We start from the raw sequence: 13,772 nt of genomic DNA on the forward strand, positions 1-13,772 counted from the left end.
CAGGAAGCACTTCTTCTTGAGATGGACTTTGTCAAAGATGGCGACAGTCTTGGGAAATAGCTTCGTAGAAAACGAGAAAAGCACTCCCCGTCGGGGAATCGAACCCCGGTCTCCCGCGTGACTACTCGCCACTATACTAACGAGGAAGAAGCTGATGAAAGCATGGCAGTATTCGGGCAGACCCATTTACTCTTGGGACCGATAGAATTTTGCCCATTTACACATACGCAGATGTTCTGCCAAAAGAAAAATAGCTTCCACAGATGATATCTTGAGTCATCTAACTGCAAAGTCCAGCTAAAGAAATCTCAAGTCTGACAAATCAGACTTTTTCTCTTTCCCCAAAGGTAAAGCTGCAGTGATTCCTGGGGACAAAGCGCTGTTTGGAGGTGAAATGCAGAAAAACATAACCTGGTGTTGTAAACAGTACATAGGCAAGAGGATAGCAAAATGGCATGCTTCTTAGCATTTAGCAGGAAGCACTTCTTCTTGAGATGGACTTTGTCAAAGATGGCGACAGTCTTGGGAAATAGCTTCGTAGAAAACGAGAAAAGCACTCCCCGTCGGGGAATCGAACCCCGGTCTCCCGCGTGACAGGCGGGGATACTCACCACTATACTAACGAGGAAGAAGCTGATGAAAGCATGGCAGTATTCGCGCAGACCCATTTACTCTTGGGACCGATAGAATTTTGCCCATTTACACATACGCAGATGTTCTGCCAAAAGAAAAATAGCTTCCACAGATGATATCTTGAGTCATCTAACTGCAAAGTCCAGCTAAAGAAATCTCAAGTCTGACAAATCAGACTTTTTCTTTTTCCCCAAAGGTAAAGCTGCAGTGATTCCTGGGGACAAAGCGCTGTTTGGAGGTGAAATGCAGAAAAACATAACCTGGTGTTGTAAATAGTACATAGGCAAGAGGATAGCAAAGTGGCATGCTTCTTAGCATTTAGCAGGAAGCACTTCTTCTTGAGATGGACTTTGTCAAAGATGGCGACAGTCTTGGGAAATAGCTTCGTAGAAAACGAGAAAAGCACTCCCCGTCGGGGAATCGAACCCCGGTCTCCCGCGTGACTACTCGCCACTATACTAACGAGGAAGAAGCTGATGAAAGCATGGCAGTATTCGGGCAGACCCATTTACTCTTGGGACCGATAGAATTTTGCCCATTTACACATACGCAGATGTTCTGCCAAAAGAAAAATAGCTTCCACAGATGATATCTTGAGTCATCTAACTGCAAAGTCCAGCTAAAGAAATCTCAAGTCTGACAAATCAGACTTTTTCTCTTTCCCCAAAGGTAAAGCTGCAGTGATTCCTGGGGACAAAGCGCTGTTTGGAGGTGAAATGCAGAAAAACATAACCTGGTGTTGTAAACAGTACATAGGCAAGAGGATAGCAAAGTGGCATGCTTCTTAGCATTTAGCAGGAAGCACTTCTTCTTGAGATGGACTTTGTCAAAGATGGTGACAGTCTTGGGAAATAGCTTTGTAGAAAACGAGAAAAGCACTCCCCGTCGGGGAATCGAACCCCGGTCTCCCGCGTGACTACTCGCCACTATACTAACGAGGAAGAAGCTGATGAAAGCATGGCAGTATTCGGGCAGACCCATTTACTCTTGGGACCGATAGAATTTTGCCCATTTACACATACGCAGATGTTCTGCCAAAAGAAAAATAGCTTCCACAGATGATATCTTGAGTCATCTAACTGCAAAGTCCAGCTAAAGAAATCTCAAGTCTGACAAATCAGACTTTTTCTCTTTCCCCAAAGGTAAAGCTGCAGTGATTCCTGGGGACAAAGCGCTGTTTGGAGGTGAAATGCAGAAAAACATAACCTGGTGTTGTAAACAGTACATAGGCAAGAGGATAGCAAAGTGGCATGCTTCTTAGCATTTAGCAGGAAGCACTTCTTCTTGAGATGGACTTTGTCAAAGATGGTGACAGTCTTGGGAAATAGCTTTGTAGAAAACGAGAAAAGCACTCCCCGTCGGGGAATCGAACCCCGGTCTCCCGCGTGACTACTCGCCACTATACTAACGAGGAAGAAGCTGATGAAAGCATGGCAGTATTCGGGCAGACCCATTTACTCTTGGGACCGATAGAATTTTGCCCATTTACACATACGCAGATGTTCTGCCAAAAGAAAAATAGCTTCCACAGATGATATCTTGAGTCATCTAACTGCAAAGTCCAGCTAAAGAAATCTCAAGTCTGACAAATCAGACTTTTTCTCTTTCCCCAAAGGTAAAGCTGCAGTGATTCCTGGGGACAAAGCGCTGTTTGGAGGTGAAATGCAGAAAAACATAACCTGGTGTTGTAAACAGTACATAGGCAAGAGGATAGCAAAGTGGCATGCTTCTTAGCATTTAGCAGGAAGCACTTCTTCTTGAGATGGACTTTGTCAAAGATGGTGACAGTCTTGGGAAATAGCTTTGTAGAAAACGAGAAAAGCACTCCCCGTCGGGGAATCGAACCCCGGTCTCCCGCGTGACTACTCGCCACTATACTAACGAGGAAGAAGCTGATGAAAGCATGGCAGTATTCGGGCAGACCCATTTACTCTTGGGACCGATAGAATTTTGCCCATTTACACATACGCAGATGTTCTGCCAAAAGAAAAATAGCTTCCACAGATGATATCTTGAGTCATCTAACTGCAAAGTCCAGCTAAAGAAATCTCAAGTCTGACAAATCAGACTTTTTCTCTTTCCCCAAAGGTAAAGCTGCAGTGATTCCTGGGGACAAAGCGCTGTTTGGAGGTGAAATGCAGAAAAACATAACCTGGTGTTGTAAACAGTACATAGGCAAGAGGATAGCAAAGTGGCATGCTTCTTAGCATTTAGCAGGAAGCACTTCTTCTTGAGATGGACTTTGTCAAAGATGGTGACAGTCTTGGGAAATAGCTTTGTAGAAAACGAGAAAAGCACTCCCCGTCGGGGAATCGAACCCCGGTCTCCCGCGTGACTACTCGCCACTATACTAACGAGGAAGAAGCTGATGAAAGCATGGCAGTATTCGGGCAGACCCATTTACTCTTGGGACCGATAGAATTTTGCCCATTTACACATACGCAGATGTTCTGCCAAAAGAAAAATAGCTTCCACAGATGATATCTTGAGTCATCTAACTGCAAAGTCCAGCTAAAGAAATCTCAAGTCTGACAAATCAGACTTTTTCTCTTTCCCCAAAGGTAAAGCTGCAGTGATTCCTGGGGACAAAGCGCTGTTTGGAGGTGAAATGCAGAAAAACATAACCTGGTGTTGTAAACAGTACATAGGCAAGAGGATAGCAAAGTGGCATGCTTCTTAGCATTTAGCAGGAAGCACTTCTTCTTGAGATGGACTTTGTCAAAGATGGTGACAGTCTTGGGAAATAGCTTTGTAGAAAACGAGAAAAGCACTCCCCGTTGGGGAATCGAACCCCGGTCTCCCGCGTGACTACTCGCCACTATACTAACGAGGAAGAAGCTGATGAAAGCATGGCAGTATTCGGGCAGACCCATTTACTCTTGGGACCGATAGAATTTTGCCCATTTACACATACGCAGATGTTCTGCCAAAAGAAAAATAGCTTCCACAGATGATATCTTGAGTCATCTAACTGCAAAGTCCAGCTAAAGAAATCTCAAGTCTGACAAATCAGACTTTTTCTCTTTCCCCAAAGGTAAAGCTGCAGTGATTCCTGGGGACAAAGCGCTGTTTGGAGGTGAAATGCAGAAAAACATAACCTGGTGTTGTAAACAGTACATAGGCAAGAGGATAGCAAAATGGCATGCTTCTTAGCATTTAGCAGGAAGCACTTCTTCTTGAGATGGACTTTGTCAAAGATGGCGACAGTCTTGGGAAATAGCTTCGTAGAAAACGAGAAAAGCACTCCCCGTCGGGGAATCGAACCCCAGTCTCCCGCGTGACAGGCGGGGATACTCACCACTATACTAACGAGGAAGAAGCTGATGAAAGCATGGCAGTATTCGGGCAGACCCATTTACTCTTGGGACCGATAGAATTTTGCCCATTTACACATACGCAGATGTTCTGCCAAAAGAAAAATAGCTTCCACAGATGATATCTTGAGTCATCTAACTGCAAAGTCCAGCTAAAGAAATCTCAAGTCTGACAAATCAGACTTTTTCTCTTTCCCCAAAGGTAAAGCTGCAGTGATTCCTGGGGACAAAGCGCTGTTTGGAGGTGAAATGCAGAAAAACATAACCTGGTGTTGTAAACAGTACATAGGCAAGAGGATAGCAAAGTGGCATGCTTCTTAGCATTTAGCAGGAAGCACTTCTTCTTGAGATGGACTTTGTCAAAGATGGTGACAGTCTTGGGAAATAGCTTTGTAGAAAACGAGAAAAGCACTCCCCGTCGGGGAATCGAACCCCGGTCTCCCGCGTGACTACTCGCCACTATACTAACGAGGAAGAAGCTGATGAAAGCATGGCAGTATTCGGGCAGACCCATTTACTCTTGGGACCGATAGAATTTTGCCCATTTACACATACGCAGATGTTCTGCCAAAAGAAAAATAGCTTCCACAGATGATATCTTGAGTCATCTAACTGCAAAGTCCAGCTAAAGAAATCTCAAGTCTGACAAATCAGACTTTTTCTCTTTCCCCAAAGGTAAAGCTGCAGTGATTCCTGGGGACAAAGCGCTGTTTGGAGGTGAAATGCAGAAAAACATAACCTGGTGTTGTAAACAGTACATAGGCAAGAGGATAGCAAAATGGCATGCTTCTTAGCATTTAGCAGGAAGCACTTCTTCTTGAGATGGACTTTGTCAAAGATGGCGACAGTCTTGGGAAATAGCTTCGTAGAAAACGAGAAAAGCACTCCCCGTCGGGGAATCGAACCCCAGTCTCCCGCGTGACAGGCGGGGATACTCACCACTATACTAACGAGGAAGAAGCTGATGAAAGCATGGCAGTATTCGGGCAGACCCATTTACTCTTGGGACCGATAGAATTTTGCCCATTTACACATACGCAGATGTTCTGCCAAAAGAAAAATAGCTTCCACAGATGATATCTTGAGTCATCTAACTGCAAAGTCCAGCTAAAGAAATCTCAAGTCTGACAAATCAGACTTTTTCTCTTTCCCCAAAGGTAAAGCTGCAGTGATTCCTGGGGACAAAGCGCTGTTTGGAGGTGAAATGCAGAAAAACATAACCTGGTGTTGTAAACAGTACATAGGCAAGAGGATAGCAAAGTGGCATGCTTCTTAGCATTTAGCAGGAAGCACTTCTTCTTGAGATGGACTTTGTCAAAGATGGCGACAGTCTTGGGAAATAGCTTCGTAGAAAACGAGAAAAGCACTCCCCGTCGGGGAATCGAGCCCCGGTCTCCCGCGTGACAGGCGGGGATACTCACCACTATACTAACTAGGAAGAAGCTGATGAAAGCATGGCAGTATTCGCGCAGACCCATTTACTCTTGGGACCGATAGAATTTTGCCCATTTACACATACGCAGATGTTCTGCCAAAAGAAAAATAGCTTCCACAGATGATATCTTGAGTCATCTAACTGCAAAGTCCAGCTAAAGAAATCTCAAGTCTGACAAATCAGACTTTTTCTCTTTCCCCAAAGGTAAAGCTGCAGTGATTCCTGGGGACAAAGCGCTGTTTGGAGGTGAAATGCAGAAAAACATAACCTGGTGTTGTAAACAGTACATAGGCAAGAGGATAGCAAAGTGGCATGCTTCTTAGCATTTAGCAGGAAGCACTTCTTCTTGAGATGGACTTTGTCAAAGATGGTGACAGTCTTGGGAAATAGCTTTGTAGAAAACGAGAAAAGCACTCCCCGTCGGGGAATCGAACCCAGGTCTCCCGCGTGACTACTCGCCACTATACTAACGAGGAAGAAGCTGATGAAAGCATGGCAGTATTCGGGCAGACCCATTTACTCTTGGGACCGATAGAATTTTGCCCATTTACACATACGCAGATGTTCTGCCAAAAGAAAAATAGCTTCCACAGATGATATCTTGAGTCATCTAACTGCAAAGTCCAGCTAAAGAAATCTCAAGTCTGACAAATCAGACTTTTTCTCTTTCCCCAAAGGTAAAGCTGCAGTGATTCCTGGGGACAAAGCGCTGTTTGGAGGTGAAATGCAGAAAAACATAACCTGGTGTTGTAAACAGTACATAGGCAAGAGGATAGCAAAATGGCATGCTTCTTAGCATTTAGCAGGAAGCACTTCTTCTTGAGATGGACTTTGTCAAAGATGGCGACAGTCTTGGGAAATAGCTTCGTAGAAAACGAGAAAAGCACTCCCCGTCGGGGAATCGAACCCCGGTCTCCCGCGTGACAGGCGGGGATACTCACCACTATACTAACGAGGAAAAAGCTGATGAAAGCATGGCTGTATTCGGGCAGACCCATTTACTCTTGGGACTGATAGAATTTTGCCCATTTACACATACGCAGATGTTCTGCCAAAAGAAAAATAGCTTCCACAGATGATATCTTGAGTCATCTAACTGCAAAGTCCAGCTAAAGAAATCTCAAGTCTGACAAATCAGACTTTTTCTCTTTCCCCAAAGGTAAAGCTGCAGTGATTCCTGGGGACAAAGCGCTGTTTGGAGGTGAAATGCAGAAAAACATAACCTGGTGTTGTAAATAGTACATAGGCAAGAGGATAGCAAAGTGGCATGCTTCTTAGCATTTAGCAGGAAGCACTTCTTCTTGAGATGGACTTTGTCAAAGATGGCGACAGTCTTGGGAAATAGCTTCGTAGAAAACGAGAAAAGCACTCCCCGTCGGGGAATCGAACCCCGGTCTCCCGCGTGACAGGCGGGGATACTCACCACTATACTAACGAGGAAGAAGCTGATGAAAGCATGGCAGTATTCGGGCAGACCCATTTACTCTTGGGACCGATAGAATTTTGCCCATTTACACATACGCAGATGTTCTGCCAAAAGAAAAATAGCTTCCACAGATGATATCTTGAGTCATCTAACTGCAAAGTCCAGCTAAAGAAATCTCAAGTCTGACAAATCAGACTTTTTCTCTTTCCCCAAAGGTAAAGCTGCAGTGATTCCTGGGGACAAAGCGCTGTTTGGAGGTGAAATGCAGAAAAACATAACCTGGTGTTGTAAACAGTACATAGGCAAGAGGATAGCAAAGTGGCATGCTTCTTAGCATTTAGCAGGAAGCACTTCTTCTTGAGATGGACTTTGTCAAAGATGGTGACAGTCTTGGGAAATAGCTTTGTAGAAAACGAGAAAAGCACTCCCCGTCGGGGAATCGAACCCCGGTCTCCCGCGTGACTACTCGCCACTATACTAACGAGGAAGAAGCTGATGAAAGCATGGCAGTATTCGGGCAGACCCATTTACTCTTGGGACCGATAGAATTTTGCCCATTTACACATACGCAGATGTTCTGCCAAAAGAAAAATAGCTTCCACAGATGATATCTTGAGTCATCTAACTGCAAAGTCCAGCTAAAGAAATCTCAAGTCTGACAAATCAGACTTTTTCTCTTTCCCCAAAGGTAAAGCTGCAGTGATTCCTGGGGACAAAGCGCTGTTTGGAGGTGAAATGCAGAAAAACATAACCTGGTGTTGTAAACAGTACATAGGCAAGAGGATAGCAAAATGGCATGCTTCTTAGCATTTAGCAGGAAGCACTTCTTCTTGAGATGGACTTTGTCAAAGATGGCGACAGTCTTGGGAAATAGCTTCGTAGAAAACGAGAAAAGCACTCCCCGTCGTGGAATCGAACCCCGGTCTCCCGCGTGACAGGCGGGGATACTCACCACTATACTAACGAGGAAGAAGCTGATGAAAGCATGGCAGTATTCGCGCAGACCCATTTACTCTTGGGACCGATAGAATTTTGCCCATTTACACATACGCAGATGTTCTGCCAAAAGAAAAATAGCTTCCACAGATGATATCTTGAGTCATCTAACTGCAAAGTCCAGCTAAAGAAATCTCAAGTCTGACAAATCAGACTTTTTCTTTTTCCCCAAAGGTAAAGCTGCAGTGATTCCTGGGGACAAAGCGCTGTTTGGAGGTGAAATGCAGAAAAACATAACCTGGTGTTGTAAATAGTACATAGGCAAGAGGATAGCAAAGTGGCATGCTTCTTAGCATTTAGCAGGAAGCACTTCTTCTTGAGATGGACTTTGTCAAAGATGGTGACAGTCTTGGGAAATAGCTTTGTAGAAAACGAGAAAAGCACTCCCCGTCGGGGAATCGAACCCCGGTCTCCCGCGTGACTACTCGCCACTATACTAACGAGGAAGAAGCTGATGAAAGCATGGCAGTATTCGGGCAGACCCATTTACTCTTGGGACCGATAGAATTTTGCCCATTTACACATACGCAGATGTTCTGCCAAAAGAAAAATAGCTTCCACAGATGATATCTTGAGTCATCTAACTGCAAAGTCCAGCTAAAGAAATCTCAAGTCTGACAAATCAGACTTTTTCTCTTTCCCCAAAGGTAAAGCTGCAGTGATTCCTGGGGACAAAGCGCTGTTTGGAGGTGAAATGCAGAAAAACATAACCTGGTGTTGTAAACAGTACATAGGCAAGAGGATAGCAAAATGGCATGCTTCTTAGCATTTAGCAGGAAGCACTTCTTCTTGAGATGGACTTTGTCAAAGATGGCGACAGTCTTGGGAAATAGCTTCGTAGAAAACGAGAAAAGCACTCCCCGTCGGGGAATCGAACCCCGGTCTCCCGCGTGACAGGCGGGGATACTCACCACTATACTAACGAGGAAGAAGCTGATGAAAGCATGGCAGTATTCGCGCAGACCCATTTACTCTTGGGACCGATAGAATTTTGCCCATTTACACATACGCAGATGTTCTGCCAAAAGAAAAATAGCTTCCACAGATGATATCTTGAGTCATCTAACTGCAAAGTCCAGCTAAAGAAATCTCAAGTCTGACAAATCAGACTTTTTCTTTTTCCCCAAAGGTAAAGCTGCAGTGATTCCTGGGGACAAAGCGCTGTTTGGAGGTGAAATGCAGAAAAACATAACCTGGTGTTGTAAATAGTACATAGGCAAGAGGATAGCAAAGTGGCATGCTTCTTAGCATTTAGCAGGAAGCACTTCTTCTTGAGATGGACTTTGTCAAAGATGGCGACAGTCTTGGGAAATAGCTTCGTAGAAAACGAGAAAAGCACTCCCCGTCGGGGAATCGAACCCCGGTCTCCCGCGTGACAGGCGGGGATACTCACCACTATACTAACGAGGAAGAAGCTGATGAAAGCATGGCAGTATTCGCGCAGACCCATTTACTCTTGGGACCGATAGAATTTTGCCCATTTACACATACGCAGATGTTCTGCCAAAAGAAAAATAGCTTCCACAGATGATATCTTGAGTCATCTAACTGCAAAGTCCAGCTAAAGAAATCTCAAGTCTGACAAATCAGACTTTTTCTCTTTCCCCAAAGGTAAAGCTGCAGTGATTCCTGGGGACAAAGCGCTGTTTGGAGGTGAAATGCAGAAAAACATAACCTGGTGTTGTAAACAGTACATAGGCAAGAGGATAGCAAAGTGGCATGCTTCTTAGCATTTAGCAGGAAGCACTTCTTCTTGAGATGGACTTTGTCAAAGATGGTGACAGTCTTGGGAAATAGCTTTGTAGAAAACGAGAAAAGCACTCCCCGTCGGGGAATCGAACCCCGGTCTCCCGCGTGACTACTCGCCACTATACTAACGAGGAAGAAGCTGATGAAAGCATGGCAGTATTCGGGCAGACCCATTTACTCTTGGGACCGATAGAATTTTGCCCATTTACACATACGCAGATGTTCTGCCAAAAGAAAAATAGCTTCCACAGATGATATCTTGAGTCATCTAACTGCAAAGTCCAGCTAAAGAAATCTCAAGTCTGACAAATCAGACTTTTTCTCTTTCCCCAAAGGTAAAGCTGCAGTGATTCCTGGGGACAAAGCGCTGTTTGGAGGTGAAATGCAGAAAAACATAACCTGGTGTTGTAAACAGTACATAGGCAAGAAGATAGCAAAATGGCATGCTTCTTAGCATTTAGCAGGAAGCACTTCTTCTTGAGATGGACTTTGTCAAAGATGGCGACAGTCTTGGGAAATAGCTTCGTAGAAAACGAGAAAAGCACTCCCCGTCGGGGAATCGAACCCCAGTCTCCCGCGTGACAGGCGGGGATACTCACCACTATACTAACTAGGAAGAAGCTGATGAAAGCATGGCAGTATTCGCGCAGACCCATTTACTCTTGGGACCGATAGAATTTTGCCCATTTACACATACGCAGATGTTCTGCCAAAAGAAAAATAGCTTCCACAGATGATATCTTGAGTCATCTAACTGCAAAGTCCAGCTAAAGAAATCTCAAGTCTGACAAATCAGACTTTTTCTCTTTCCCCAAAGGTAAAGCTGCAGTGATTCCTGGGGACAAAGCGCTGTTTGGAGGTGAAATGCAGAAAAACATAACCTGGTGTTGTAAACAGTACATAGGCAAGAGGATAGCAAAGTGGCATGCTTCTTAGCATTTAGCAGGAAGCACTTCTTCTTGAGATGGACTTTGTCAAAGATGGTGACAGTCTTGGGAAATAGCTTTGTAGAAAACGAGAAAAGCACTCCCCGTCGGGGAATCGAACCCCGGTCTCCCGCGTGACTACTCGCCACTATACTAACGAGGAAGAAGCTGATGAAAGCATGGCAGTATTCGGGCAGACCCATTTACTCTTGGGACCGATAGAATTTTGCCCATTTACACATACGCAGATGTTCTGCCAAAAGAAAAATAGCTTCCACAGATGATATCTTGAGTCATCTAACTGCAAAGTCCAGCTAAAGAAATCTCAAGTCTGACAAATCAGACTTTTTCTCTTTCCCCAAAGGTAAAGCTGCAGTGATTCCTGGGGACAAAGCGCTGTTTGGAGGTGAAATGCAGAAAAACATAACCTGGTGTTGTAAACAGTACATAGGCAAGAGGATAGCAAAATGGCATGCTTCTTAGCATTTAGCAGGAAGCACTTCTTCTTGAGATGGACTTTGTCAAAGATGGCGACAGTCTTGGGAAATAGCTTCGTAGAAAACGAGAAAAGCACTCCCCGTCGGGGAATCGAACCCCAGTCTCCTGCGTGACAGGCGGGGATACTCACCACTATACTAACGAGGAAGAAGCTGATGAAAGCATGGCAGTATTCGCGCAGACCCATTTACTCTTGGGACCGATAGAATTTTGCCCATTTACACATACGCAGATGTTCTGCCAAAAGAAAAATAGCTTCCACAGATGATATCTTGAGTCATCTAACTGCAAAGTCCAGCTAAAGAAATCTCAAGTCTGACAAATCAGACTTTTTCTCTTTCCCCAAAGGTAAAGCTGCAGTGATTCCTGGGGACAAAGCGCTGTTTGGAGGTGAAATGCAGAAAAACATAACCTGGTGTTGTAAACAGTACATAGGCAAGAGGATAGCAAAGTGGCATGCTTCTTAGCATTTAGCAGGAAGCACTTCTTCTTGAGATGGACTTTGTCAAAGATGGTGACAGTCTTGGGAAATAGCTTTGTAGAAAACGAGAAAAGCACTCCCCGTCGGGGAATCGAACCCCGGTCTCCCGCGTGACTACTCGCCACTATACTAACGAGGAAGAAGCTGATGAAAGCATGGCAGTATTCGGGCAGACCCATTTACTCTTGGGACCGATAGAATTTTGCCCATTTACACATACGCAGATGTTCTGCCAAAAGAAAAATAGCTTCCACAGATGATATCTTGAGTCATCTAACTGCAAAGTCCAGCTAAAGAAATCTCAAGTCTGACAAATCAGACTTTTTCTCTTTCCCCAAAGGTAAAGCTGCAGTGATTCCTGGGGACAAAGCGCTGTTTGGAGGTGAAATGCAGAAAAACATAACCTGGTGTTGTAAACAGTACATAGGCAAGAAGATAGCAAAATGGCATGCTTCTTAGCATTTAGCAGGAAGCACTTCTTCTTGAGATGGACTTTGTCAAAGATGGCGACAGTCTTGGGAAATAGCTTCGTAGAAAACGAGAAAAGCACTCCCCGTCGGGGAATCGAACCCCAGTCTCCCGCGTGACAGGCGGGGATACTCACCACTATACTAACTAGGAAGAAGCTGATGAAAGCATGGCAGTATTCGCGCAGACCCATTTACTCTTGGGACCGATAGAATTTTGCCCATTTACACATACGCAGATGTTCTGCCAAAAGAAAAATAGCTTCCACAGATGATATCTTGAGTCATCTAACTGCAAAGTCCAGCTAAAGAAATCTCAAGTCTGACAAATCAGACTTTTTCTCTTTCCCCAAAGGTAAAGCTGCAGTGATTCCTGGGGACAAAGCGCTGTTTGGAGGTGAAATGCAGAAAAACATAACCTGGTGTTGTAAACAGTACATAGGCAAGAGGATAGCAAAGTGGCATGCTTCTTAGCATTTAGCAGGAAGCACTTCTTCTTGAGATGGACTTTGTCAAAGATGGTGACAGTCTTGGGAAATAGCTTTGTAGAAAACGAGAAAAGCACTCCCCGTCGGGGAATCGAACCCCGGTCTCCCGCGTGACTACTCGCCACTATACTAACGAGGAAGAAGCTGATGAAAGCATGGCAGTATTCGGGCAGACCCATTTACTCTTGGGACCGATAGAATTTTGCCCATTTACACATACGCAGATGTTCTGCCAAAAGAAAAATAGCTTCCACAGATGATATCTTGAGTCATCTAACTGCAAAGTCCAGCTAAAGAAATCTCAAGTCTGACAAATCAGACTTTTTCTCTTTCCCCAAAGGTAAAGCTGCAGTGATTCCTGGGGACAAAGCGCTGTTTGGAGGTGAAATGCAGAAAAACATAACCTGGTGTTGTAAACAGTACATAGGCAAGAGGATAGCAAAATGGCATGCTTCTTAGCATTTAGCAGGAAGCACTTCTTCTTGAGATGGACTTTGTCAAAGATGGCGACAGTCTTGGGAAATAGCTTCGTAGAAAACGAGAAAAGCACTCCCCGTCGGGGAATCGAACCCCAGTCTCCTGCGTGACAGGCGGGGATACTCACCACTATACTAACGAGGAAGAAGCTGATGAAAGCATGGCAGTATTCGCGCAGACCCATTTACTCTTGGGACCGATAGAATTTTGCCCATTTACACATACGCAGATGTTCTGCCAAAAGAAAAATAGCTTCCACAGATGATATCTTGAGTCATCTAACTGCAAAGTCCAGCTAAAGAAATCTCAAGTCTGACAAATCAGACTTTTTCTTTTTCCCCAAAGGTAAAGCTGCAGTGATTCCTGGGGACAAAGCGCTGTTTGGAGGTGAAATGCAGAAAAACATAACCTGGTGTTGTAAACAGTACATAGGCAAGAGGATAGCAAAGTGGCATGCTTCTTAGCATTTAGCAGGAAGCACTTCTTCTTGAGATGGACTTTGTCAAAGATGGCGACAGTCTTGGGAAATAGCTTCGTAGAAAACGAGAAAAGCACTCCCCGTCGGGGAATCGAACCCCGGTCTCCCGCGTGACAGGCGGGGATACTCACCACTATACTAACGAGGAAAAAGCTGATGAAAGCATGGCTGTATTCGGGCAGACCCATTTACTCTTGGGACTGATAGAATTTTGCCCATTTACACATACGCAGATGTTCTGCCAAAAGAAAAATAGCTTCCACAGATGATATCTTGAGTCATCTAACTGCAAAGTCCAGCTAAAGAAATCTCAAGTCTGACAAATCAGACTTTTTCTCTTTCCCCAAAGGTAAAGCTGCAGTGATTCCTGGGGACAAAGCGCTGTTTGGAGGTGAAATGCAGAA

General features: G+C 44.6%; 6 non-coding genes across 6 annotated transcripts; all 6 read right to left on the reverse strand.

Moving 5' to 3' along the window:
- Positions 1-556: 556 nt before the first annotated feature.
- TRNAD-GUC (transfer RNA aspartic acid (anticodon GUC)) lies at positions 557-628 on the reverse strand. Its single transcript has one exon. It is a non-coding gene; the product is annotated as a tRNA-Asp (tRNA).
- A 5,640-nt stretch (positions 629-6,268) lies between these two features.
- On the reverse strand, positions 6,269-6,340 carry TRNAD-GUC (transfer RNA aspartic acid (anticodon GUC)). The gene has a single exon. It is a non-coding gene; the product is annotated as a tRNA-Asp (tRNA).
- A 410-nt stretch (positions 6,341-6,750) lies between these two features.
- TRNAD-GUC (transfer RNA aspartic acid (anticodon GUC)) lies at positions 6,751-6,822 on the reverse strand. The gene has a single exon. It is a non-coding gene; the product is annotated as a tRNA-Asp (tRNA).
- Positions 6,823-8,660: 1,838 nt separating this feature from the next.
- TRNAD-GUC (transfer RNA aspartic acid (anticodon GUC)) lies at positions 8,661-8,732 on the reverse strand. The gene has a single exon. It is a non-coding gene; the product is annotated as a tRNA-Asp (tRNA).
- A 410-nt stretch (positions 8,733-9,142) lies between these two features.
- TRNAD-GUC (transfer RNA aspartic acid (anticodon GUC)) lies at positions 9,143-9,214 on the reverse strand. Its single transcript has one exon. It is a non-coding gene; the product is annotated as a tRNA-Asp (tRNA).
- A 4,230-nt stretch (positions 9,215-13,444) lies between these two features.
- Positions 13,445-13,516, reverse strand: TRNAD-GUC (transfer RNA aspartic acid (anticodon GUC)). Its single transcript has one exon. It is a non-coding gene; the product is annotated as a tRNA-Asp (tRNA).
- Positions 13,517-13,772: the final 256 nt, after the last annotated feature.

Source organism: Eleutherodactylus coqui, chromosome 11 (assembly GCF_035609145.1).
Source record: "Eleutherodactylus coqui strain aEleCoq1 chromosome 11, aEleCoq1.hap1, whole genome shotgun sequence".
NCBI classification, from domain to species: domain Eukaryota; kingdom Metazoa; phylum Chordata; class Amphibia; order Anura; family Eleutherodactylidae; genus Eleutherodactylus; species Eleutherodactylus coqui.